Source organism: Thermobia domestica, chromosome 3 (genome assembly GCF_964235325.1).
Source record: "Thermobia domestica chromosome 3, izTheDome1.hap1.1, whole genome shotgun sequence".
Taxonomy (NCBI): domain Eukaryota; kingdom Metazoa; phylum Arthropoda; class Insecta; order Zygentoma; family Lepismatidae; genus Thermobia; species Thermobia domestica.
In genome coordinates this window covers 170374436-170384841 of record NC_137456.1, presented here as the reverse complement: position 1 = coordinate 170384841, position 10406 = coordinate 170374436, and positions in this window count along the sequence as shown.

Sequence of the window (10406 nt, the reverse complement as noted above, 5' to 3'; positions counted from 1 at the left end):
TGACACCATTCCTTGAACGGCTCGCCCAAAATTTAACCGGAGGTTGATACAGTTGTCACAGGGTAGTTTTCTGTTGACTAATATACAGTTACGCCTGTTAACAGCGTCTCAAAGTTTAAAATTCGCTTCGTCTCACCAACACATCTTTCGAATTATGCTATCATTTTATCTTTCACGATTACGCCTCGCAGAAATTTTACTGGAGATCTGAATTATCTGCTAATATTCCACAAAGTAATCTTGACTGATATATTTTCAAATCTAAACGTAGCATGAGGCGCCCCAAAGATCTACGTTAAATGTCTAGCTCATGAAAGGCTCTTCTATTTGATTTTTGAGGTTTGGATAAATGCCTGAGTAGCTTAAATTTCGTGTTTCTAGGAAAGGTGATTAGCTACTCTTTAGGATCTAGGAAAGGTGACTACTCGTTGGGGCATTACAGAGGAAGCCAGTTTCAACAAATTTATTGTGTAATATGTAAATGATTATTCTATTAGTCCAAATTACGTGTCCTATTTCCGTCGCATTTCTCAACATTCCCTGTTATCCAATAGCATTTTATTTTGATTACACACTTTTGTAGATCCATGGTCAAATTATTAGCTATGATTACCTGAAAAACAATTAATAGTAAATAAATAATAAAATGAATACTTACTTCTCTACCCCGTTGTATTCACAGAAAGTATCGTTTGCTAGTTGAAAATATGCTCTTTTCTTGTTTCAAATTGGTTTCTTTATGTTTCTTTATTGAATGTTTACGAATTGTTTTTAAAAAATAATCAACTATATTCCTGAATTAATCAAAGAAACAAACTTTTTCGTTTGATATAAATAAACTATACTTTACTTCATTCTTTGATTGAAGTGGTTAAAAACTCAATCTTCGTTGATATGTACTACTTAGTTTCCTGTGTTCATACTCAGTACATACAACACCAACCCAAATCAACATTTACCTTCACTTTACAAACAAACATCTCTTACACTAGAAAACGGAACAGGTACACACTAATATTTATATTGTTTGATTGGTTAAATGGAACGTCATATAGATACCATTTGCTGACGTCAAACAATAATGACATTTTGTATAAAGATAAACGCCGGTTGATAATACAATATTCCATTGTTACTTTTATATATATATCTATGCGTTTTCATATGTTTTAAAGTTAGACTTCTTGGTGGTTTTAAAGATGATATCAGTCTTCTCATATGCAATAGGGTGTATCGAAAAAAACTTTTTTTCGAAATCCGGTTACGGTTAGTGCGGATTTTTGGCCAAATGGCATCAATAAAACGTATAAAAAATTTCAACGCGATCAGACAACTCCTTCTGCTGCCGAGTAGAGCCCAAATATTAGAAAAATCAACGAAAGATTCACTTTTCAACTGATTTTCCAAAAAATATTTTTTAAATATTTCCTATACTTTTCGGTCTTTTAAATTTTTGAAATAGCATTGGAAAGGAGAAAAAATACATAAAACAAATTTATTACGGTTATTTCTGTACACCACAAGCATAAAAACCTAGTTAATTATTTGTAAAAATGCACTGATTTTCTGGCCTATCGTACAATTAAATTTTAATATAAAATTATTGAAGTCTCTTGAATAACGAAGAAAACACTTTAGTGCTAAATTCTAAGAGCAGTAATAGTATAAATAATTTGCTCCCAATGCCGTGTGCATCTGCTTATCTCACTAAATCATCTGCCGCCCACCTCTCCCCGAACGCCTCTTCTCTTGTACTTGCCCAGCTGAAAGGATCTGTCTTATCAGTCGCCAGTAATCAACCAGCTGTGTCGAACGTGTGTGAAGTAACTATGTATTGGATATAAAGAAACATGAACTTTTGAAAACTTTGAAAGAAAACTTTGACTAGAAGTGTACATTCTCAGACACCTGTTGTAAATGCATATTTGTTAAATAAACTCGACTAGCTTCCTTCTTTCCTTTCCGCATACCTTCAAGCACAGCCTGATACTTCCCGATTAGGTCATCATTCTTGAATTGATCAAAACCACGAGGAACAGAACAACAAGGGGTATTCGACACGCGATTGGGACAGGTGCAGGATCATCGGAGAGAAGCGGATCCCACCATTGGAGGACCACCGACTCCAAGTCAAAGAATACCATTCTGCCGGTTCACCGCCGCAGATACATTTGTTAGTTACGATTAGTAGAATGGGAATGTAAAAGGACATCATAGAGACGCATCACGGAGAGAGTTCGACGCCCCTAGCAGTCCAGCAGGATTGAATTCCAGTTGTTGGCTGTTACCAGAAGATCCAGGTTCCTTCGCGGCAAACCTTTCATCGTGCCAGATTACCAGGACGACGCCAGTCTTGATGGATCAATCAGGCTTGTGCTCATCCCTTATCTTTTAGTCATAACCTTTTCTCTTTCTCTCACCCTTTTCCCAATTAGTCATTTTCTAAATTAGAAACATTTGAATTTTATTTAAAGTCAACCACAATTTTTTACAGTTAAGTACCGTGTTGTGCATCAGTTCCATCCCCATTTGGTTGCATTTATTTATCATGTATTCTGAGCTATAACTGATGACACAGCACCGGCACACGTGATTGTCGCTGCTTGAGTTATTTATTAGTGCTGTAGGAAATTTTAATTACATAATTTGTTTCGTGTGACGTGCAGTATGTAGAAGTGAGAACACTGTTTCAGTTGTGTTAAGTACTTTTTATTAGGAAGAGAGTGACAGATACGCTGACGTTACGGCATCGACAATTTTGTTACGGTCTGACGTTAGGAATAGCATTATTGGGACACCCAAGGAATTGGGTAGAACACAGCTACCAACCGTTGAAATATATTGAGACAATACCTATGGGAAAGAGCCCCCAACAAAGGATTTATCTTCTATCGTCGCCAGGAAGATTGTAGAAAATTGAAATTACGCCTCAATCAGCGGCGAAGCAATATTCAGTGTCAGAAGGATTGTTGCAATGATATTGAAGTACCATAATATTGTCCGTGACTTGCAAAACTCAGCAAAGTCCGGTTTCCAAACTTCTGCGAAACGAATTGCTGATTTTCAACAGTCTGCCAAAAATATTTCATTTTATATAGCCTTTTGTAAGTGTTCCGATCCTCTTGCCTGCAACTGCGAAAAAGGAAGAAAAGTGCCAGTGCTAGAGGTGACTTTTCTTCTAGATTAAAGAACCACAAGATTGAGGCGTAATCTCAATTTTCTACCATCTTCCTGGCGACGATAGAAGATAAATCCTTTGTTGAAGGCTCTTTCCGGGATCCCGAAATTCTCATTTTTTCTTCTCGCCCCCATAGGTATTGTCTCAATACATTTCAACGGTTGGTAGCTGTGTTCTACCCAATTCCTTGGGTGTCCCAATAATGCTATTCCTAACGTCAGACCGTAACAAACTTGTCGATGCCGTAACGTCAGCGTATCTGTCACTCTCTTCCTAATAAAAAGTACTTAACATAACTGAAACACTGTTCTCACTTCTACATACTGCACGTCACACGAAAACAAATTATGTAGTTAAAATTTCCTACAGCACTAATAAATAACTCAAGCAGCGACAATCACGTTCGACACAGCTGGTTGGTTACTGGCGACTGATAAGACAGATCCTTTCAGCTGGGCATGTACAAGAGAAGAGGCATTCGGAGAGAGGTGGGCGGCAGGTGATCTAGTGTGATAAGCAGATGCACACGGCATTGGGAGCAAATTATTTATACTATTACTGCTCTTAGAATTTAGCACTAAAGTGTTTTCTTCGTTATTCAAGAGACTTCAATATTTTTATAAAATATTAAAATTTAATTGTACGATAGGCCAGAAAATCAGTGCATTTTTACAAATAATTAACTAGGTTTTTATGCTTGTGATGTACAGAAATAACCGTAATAAATTTGTTTTATGTATTTATTTCTCCTTTCCAATGCTATTTCAATAATTTAAAAGACCGAAAAATATAGGAAATATTTTTAAAATATTTTTTTGGAAAATCAGTTGAAAAGTAAATCTTTTGTTGATTTTTCTAATATTTGGGCTCTACTCGGCAGCAGAAGGAGTTGTCTGATCGAGTTGAGATTTTTTATACGTTTTATTGATGCCATTCGGCCAAAAATCCGCACTAGCCGTAACCGGATTTCGAAAAAAAGTTTTTTTCGATACACCCTAATATGCAACCTGCTACAATTTTGAGAAAAGCGGTATTATGGTTACTTGATCGTTACTTAATGTAATTTCTACCTGCGAATCTATGAAACATAACGAACCTGACCCATTTCTGACACGTTGATCACGAGTGATGAAAAGTGAATAACGTACGACAACAATCTGAGAAAAAGATCGTGTTTAAAACGAAGAGATGCTCCACAGCCTGTGTGATATTTCCACTTTGAAACCCAGGACAATTATGCTACAGATGTGGTGGGAATAGAAAGGAATCGTGCCCCACCAGCTGCTGAGACCGGACAAAACGATAGACACGCATCTGTAATATCGAGAATTAGCGTGAATGCATTTAGCAATTTAAAAAAATGCCCGGAACTAGTGAATAGAAATGATATCGTATACCACGCTGACAACGTCGAACCGCACAAATCTTTAACGATCAGTCAGAAATAACGAGCACTTTGCTGGGAGGCTTTAATATATCAACTGTATAGCTCAAAACTATCAGAATATTACTTGTATTGGTCTCTGCTGAATCCACTGAATGGTATTAAGTTAGTTAAAAGAAAGAGGTATGTGAAAGTCACGTGTGATAGCCAGGGCCGTGCTGGGATACTAATGAGGGCGGTGGACAAGTCTACTAAAAGGGGCGCCGATACAAACGAGAATAGCTAACTTGTGGAAAACTTGAATCGAAATTCTCTTTAATAGCGAAAAAACATTTTAGTTCCTCTAATAACATCTCTGTCAAATAAAAAAAAAGCTAAATGTATCAACAATTTAATATAGCTCTATGGCCTATGGACAAAGGAGGTTCAGTGCCGCGTTTACAAAAGCTCTCCATTGATTTCCGTCCTTAGCCTACTGGACCCAGTTTCTACTTTATATTTCAATTTCTGCGACAACCATTTTAATATCGTCCTCCCATCTGCGCCTCGGTCTTCCTAATTTTCGTTTTCTTATATGGATTTCCAGTTAGAACTTTAAAAGCGTTTCTAATTTCTTCCATTCTGGCTACATAACATGCCCATTTGAGCCACCTAGACTTGATTACCCTAACAATGTTTTTGTAAATGGTATAAAATTATGCAGTTCCTCGTTATGAAATTTCCGTCATCCTCCATTCCCGTTCCTCTTGGAGTTCGAATATTGGTTTAAGATTCTTGTTTTCAAATACTTTCAGTCTGCGATTTTCCCTCAGATTCAGTGACCATGTTTCGCAACCATACAGCACAAAAGGCATGATTATTGTTTTATATTTTAAACTACAAATTCCTCAGCAGAATTCGCTACAACAAAAGATTTTTAACTGAATAATAACACGAAATCCCTGCTTTCTGTTGACATCAATTTTTTTAGTGATTATGGTTTTGGTCTGTTAATAATGATTCTAGATATTTGAAAGTATCCACTTTGTAGAAAGAAAATATTATTAGGTATTTTAACGTATCCATAAAATGCAGTATTACAGTCCCGACGCACTTTCATGTATTTAGTTTTCTCTGCATTTACTTTTAAGCCCATATCTCTGAAGGGTTAAGTAAGATTTCTGCATTCCTTTCTATTGTTTTATCATCCCCTATTAAATTTACATCATCAGCATACGCCATAACCTCCTAAATACAATTCAGTTCTAGAACCTGATTCCTGTCTTTGATTTTCCTTATAGTGTTCTCCAGAGCAAAGTTAAATAATAATGGCGACAACGCATCTCCTTCTTTCAGGCCATTCGCAACGTGAAAGGTCGTGAACAAGAATTTCTCTACTCGAACCTTACTTTCGGATTCATTTAAACATATCTTAATTAATCTAACTTTTTCGGTATTCCAAATTCTGTAAGCATGTTGTTCAATGTTTCCCTACTTCCCAAGTCTAAAGTCAATAACTGATGTGCCAGGATATTGTATTCCTATTTCTTTTCAAGTATTAGTCGAATGGTAAATATCTAGTCGATAGTTGATCGATTTTACCTAAATCCGCTCTGATAATCTCCAATAATTTCATCTGCGTATGGAGACAATCTTTCTAATAGAATGTTTAAGAGAATTTATTGGATGTTGACGAAAGAGAAATGCCTCAATAAGTATTTGCCAGTTTTGTCGCCTTTCTTGTGAATTGGAACAATGATTGATTCTTTTCACTCTTGTGGCAATTCTTCCTTGTTCCAGACAAGGAGAATGAGTTTGTGTATCTTGCTCTACAATTTTTCCCCTCCAGCTAAAATTAAGTCAATCAGAATTTCGTCTACACCCGGAGATATGTGTTTCTTTAATTTTTTAATAGCGATTTCTATTTCTGTCTGATTAGATTCTGGAATATACGGTTATGCTGTATCCATTTCACTTTCTCCACGCACATTAGTTTTTGGCTAGGTGTTAAGTAAACCGTCAAAGAAATCTTTCCATCTATTAAGATGCTATCCTGATCAGTGAGAACTGTTCCTTTAGCTTTATTTAATATATAAACTCGAAATTGATAGCCTTTCTTAAGTCCGTTAATGCATTTATACATGTCTCGAATGTTTTTATTTTTACTATTATCTTCAAGTTATTAATTTTAGCTTTCAAAAATCGCGTTTCTTTGTTCTAAAAGTTTTTGAAGTTTTCCCGCAGATGACAGTGAAATTTGATGTAGTTTTTTCGTTCGGATTTTGTAGCGAACGCTGTTTCTTCTGTTTTCTCTTCTCTGCTACTTTAGTGCATTTCTGGTTGAACCATGCTTTGTTCCTACGTATTTCTCCGTTTCCCAATATTTCTTTTGCTGAAATCTTAATATTATCTCTAATTTCAACCAAGTATCCTGAACACTAGTGCACTCCGAACTTTTTAAAACCGAGAATCTATTCGACACTTCAATCTGGCTCCCCTCTCATCCGACCCTCCTCTAATTTCTTTAAATTAAACCACTCCGTTTTCAGATATTGAATATCTCCTTTATTCAACGATAGTCTCTCTCTTATTATCATAATACACTCCTTTGGACGACCGAACATCAGTTGTGCTAGGCTGTTTTCTTCTATCTAATAAAACGTGATCGATTTGATTATGTGTTTTCCCGTCTGGTGAGGTCCATGTATATTTATGAACGTCGCGATGTGGGAATTTTGTAATCATCACGATAAGGCTTCTGTATTTGCAAAGTTCACGAGTCTAACGCTGTTGTCACAACCTTCCTTATACAGACATTTATTCCCTATAATCGGTTTGAAAATACCCTCTCGTCCTACCTTCGCATTGAAACCGCCTAACAGAATTTTCATACGGTATTGCAGGAGATGATCAAATACCCGTTCTATTCTTTCGTAAAAAAAAAGAAAAACAACTTTTTTATTGTCATCCTTATCTTCTGTTGGGACATGCATTTAAAACAATAATATTACACCACCTACACTTAAGAGAAGTAAAAGAAAATCTATCATTAACAAATTCAACCCATGTAATTGCTGATATTACGTATTCGTTTGTGAACGAAAAGTCCTAATCCTAGTTGGTAATTTTTAATTCGTTCTCCGTAAATGAACGTAAAATTTCCAGACTTGACTAATCCGTTTCCTCCTCATCTAACTTCCTGATATCCCACTAAGTCCATCTTCTATTTCTAAACACATTCGTTACACATTTTAACGCGCCTGCCCTTATAGAGACTTCTTACCTTCCATGTTTCAAATCTCATGTTGATTTTACTTTGCTGAGTTCGTGCCAAGTTATCAGTTCTGATCCGAGGATTCTGCGAATATATCTGAGCAATACTTTTTTTTTACAGGATGAGATTGTTAGCACCACACCAAATTCCCAAGCTGGAGGATCGCCACTTGTCGTCTGTGCGCGACTGCTTATTCAGCTAAGCTCTATATCTAGAGACCTTCTCCTCGACCAACAACCTGAGGTGACAGGAGGACCACATTTCACGGAAATAAATATAGCTTTATTTTAGAAATGCAATAGGTACTGATAATCCGAACACTGCTTTAAAACCTACAGGAACAATCGATATGCTCGGATATATGGATGCATATTAAGACTATGAAAGCTTCGATGCCGTAAAAATCGTATGAATACATCGTACGTTTGACTATCCAAATTATTCTTGATGTATTACATTGTTTCGTTTTATAGCTACATAACTTTATAATATTTTTGTAAGTGATTATACTCTTTACCTGTTCTGCCAATAGCAACTGTATGAATTTATAATACAAAACTGAAATACAGAAGAATATATATTGAACAAACTCCATGGCTCTGGATAAGTAGAGTAACAAATAAAACACAGTTCTGACCAGAGCAGAATGAAATATATTAAAAACTATACTTACAATGTTACAGTTTCAAGGACCTAACGTCCTCTTTATCAGACACAAACACATCAGACACAGAGTGTTTGTGTCTGATGAAGAGGACGTTAGGTCCTTGAAACTGTAACATTGTAAGTATAGTTTTTAATATATTTCATTCTGCTCTGGTCAGAACTGTGTTTTATTAGAAGAATGTATATATATATATATATATATATATATATATATATATATATATATATATATATATATATATATATATATATAATGTGATATTTCGCAGGGCATCTCATGGAAAGGGCGCCTTGCATTCTTCACAGCTTCTTTATTAACAATCATTATTCGAATTTATTATACAAAGCTGGCACACAGGAGAACTAAAACCACTTAGTATCTATAATGTGATGTTCCGTAGGGCGCCTTATGTAGAAGACGCACTGTACCTTTCACTGATTCCTTACCAATTGTAACTGTATGTATTTATTGTACAGAACTGTGGTATACAGAAGAGTAAATAAAATCGTTCATATTTGGTGTGGACTCGCAAGGGCGACTAATGTAAAGGGCGCACTGCACCTTTCACGGGTTCTTTACCAATAAAACTGTACTAATTTATTACTAAATCTTGTACCTTTATTTATACTGTGATGTTTCAGAGGGCGCACCGGAACACGTCCCGGTATCCCGGTGGGCCAGCACGGGCCTGGTGATAGCTATATATATTTGCCCAGAAACTGCAGAAGTTATGGCAGGAGGCCATTAAACGATATGATGCATATGTGGTTTCATATATTTATTTTGAAATGAGAATGAAAGTATTCCCAATTTTGACTTCCGAGGTGTAACAATCTGTTACATGAGTTTCTTAGATGTCCTTTTTCTGTTATGGTTTGAGTCAAAGGAAAATTGTTATTGTAAAGAAATTTACTGTTTTATTTTTTCTGAGTTGTTCATAATTGCGTACTTTCAAAATTTAAAAGATTTCATTGGTTGTATATTAAAAAATAATATAGCTAAGGTTTTCAAATGTGGTAATCATTTGGTAGCTTTTTTTAAAAAAAATGTTAGAAAGAACGAGAGAATAAAGTTGGTGTTCAGAGCTGCCAACCTTGTATTCGAATTCAAGCTGTCGTTTGTGGGAGGAAGCTTCCCGGCGATGACTTGACTTTTATTATATGTAACGCTCCTATCCACCCGTCTCCGCATAAGAACCCGAAGCAATCAAACAAAACCAAATTTATCAAAAACAAATTATTCCTCCGGACTCATACGAGGAAAACTAATGGCAGACGGAGCATTGAGGGAAGTACAGGTCTCAGCATCTATGATCCAATATTCGGAAATTTGCATAAATATTTTTTTTATAAATATAAACAAAACACAACAATTCAGGTGTTCATATAAATTTTATTACCAAACTGGGGTGGTGTATATGCAGTCAATCGTTAGTTGATCATATATACACACCGTTAAAACCAAGCAGACAAAATACACTAGAAAGCATACACTAGAAATTCGGTTCAATAGAAATTAAAAAAATGAGAAACCGGGCTCTACCTTTTCTCTCAAAAATTTCAAAAAACTATCGATTGTAATCAAAATCAATAATTGATCAACAAAGCAAAAATGAGATGGAGAAAAGGCAAATACTAATCAACTGTGAATATACCCACCAAAAATTTTCAAAAAAAGGCAAAAACAATTCAAAATTACAATAATCTCGTAGTTCGCAAAAAATTATATGAATCCGAGCTTTTACTAAATTTTATTTTTACTAATCGTGATTAAATTTCAAAGAAAAACTCAAACTCTGAAAAATTCATAAATTTCAAAGCTACCTGACTTCTAGTTATAACAAATTACAATTAATATTTGGAAATTCCGGAAAAATATTACAAGGTCATCTCAGCAGCCGAATAATTCAATATAAATACCAACT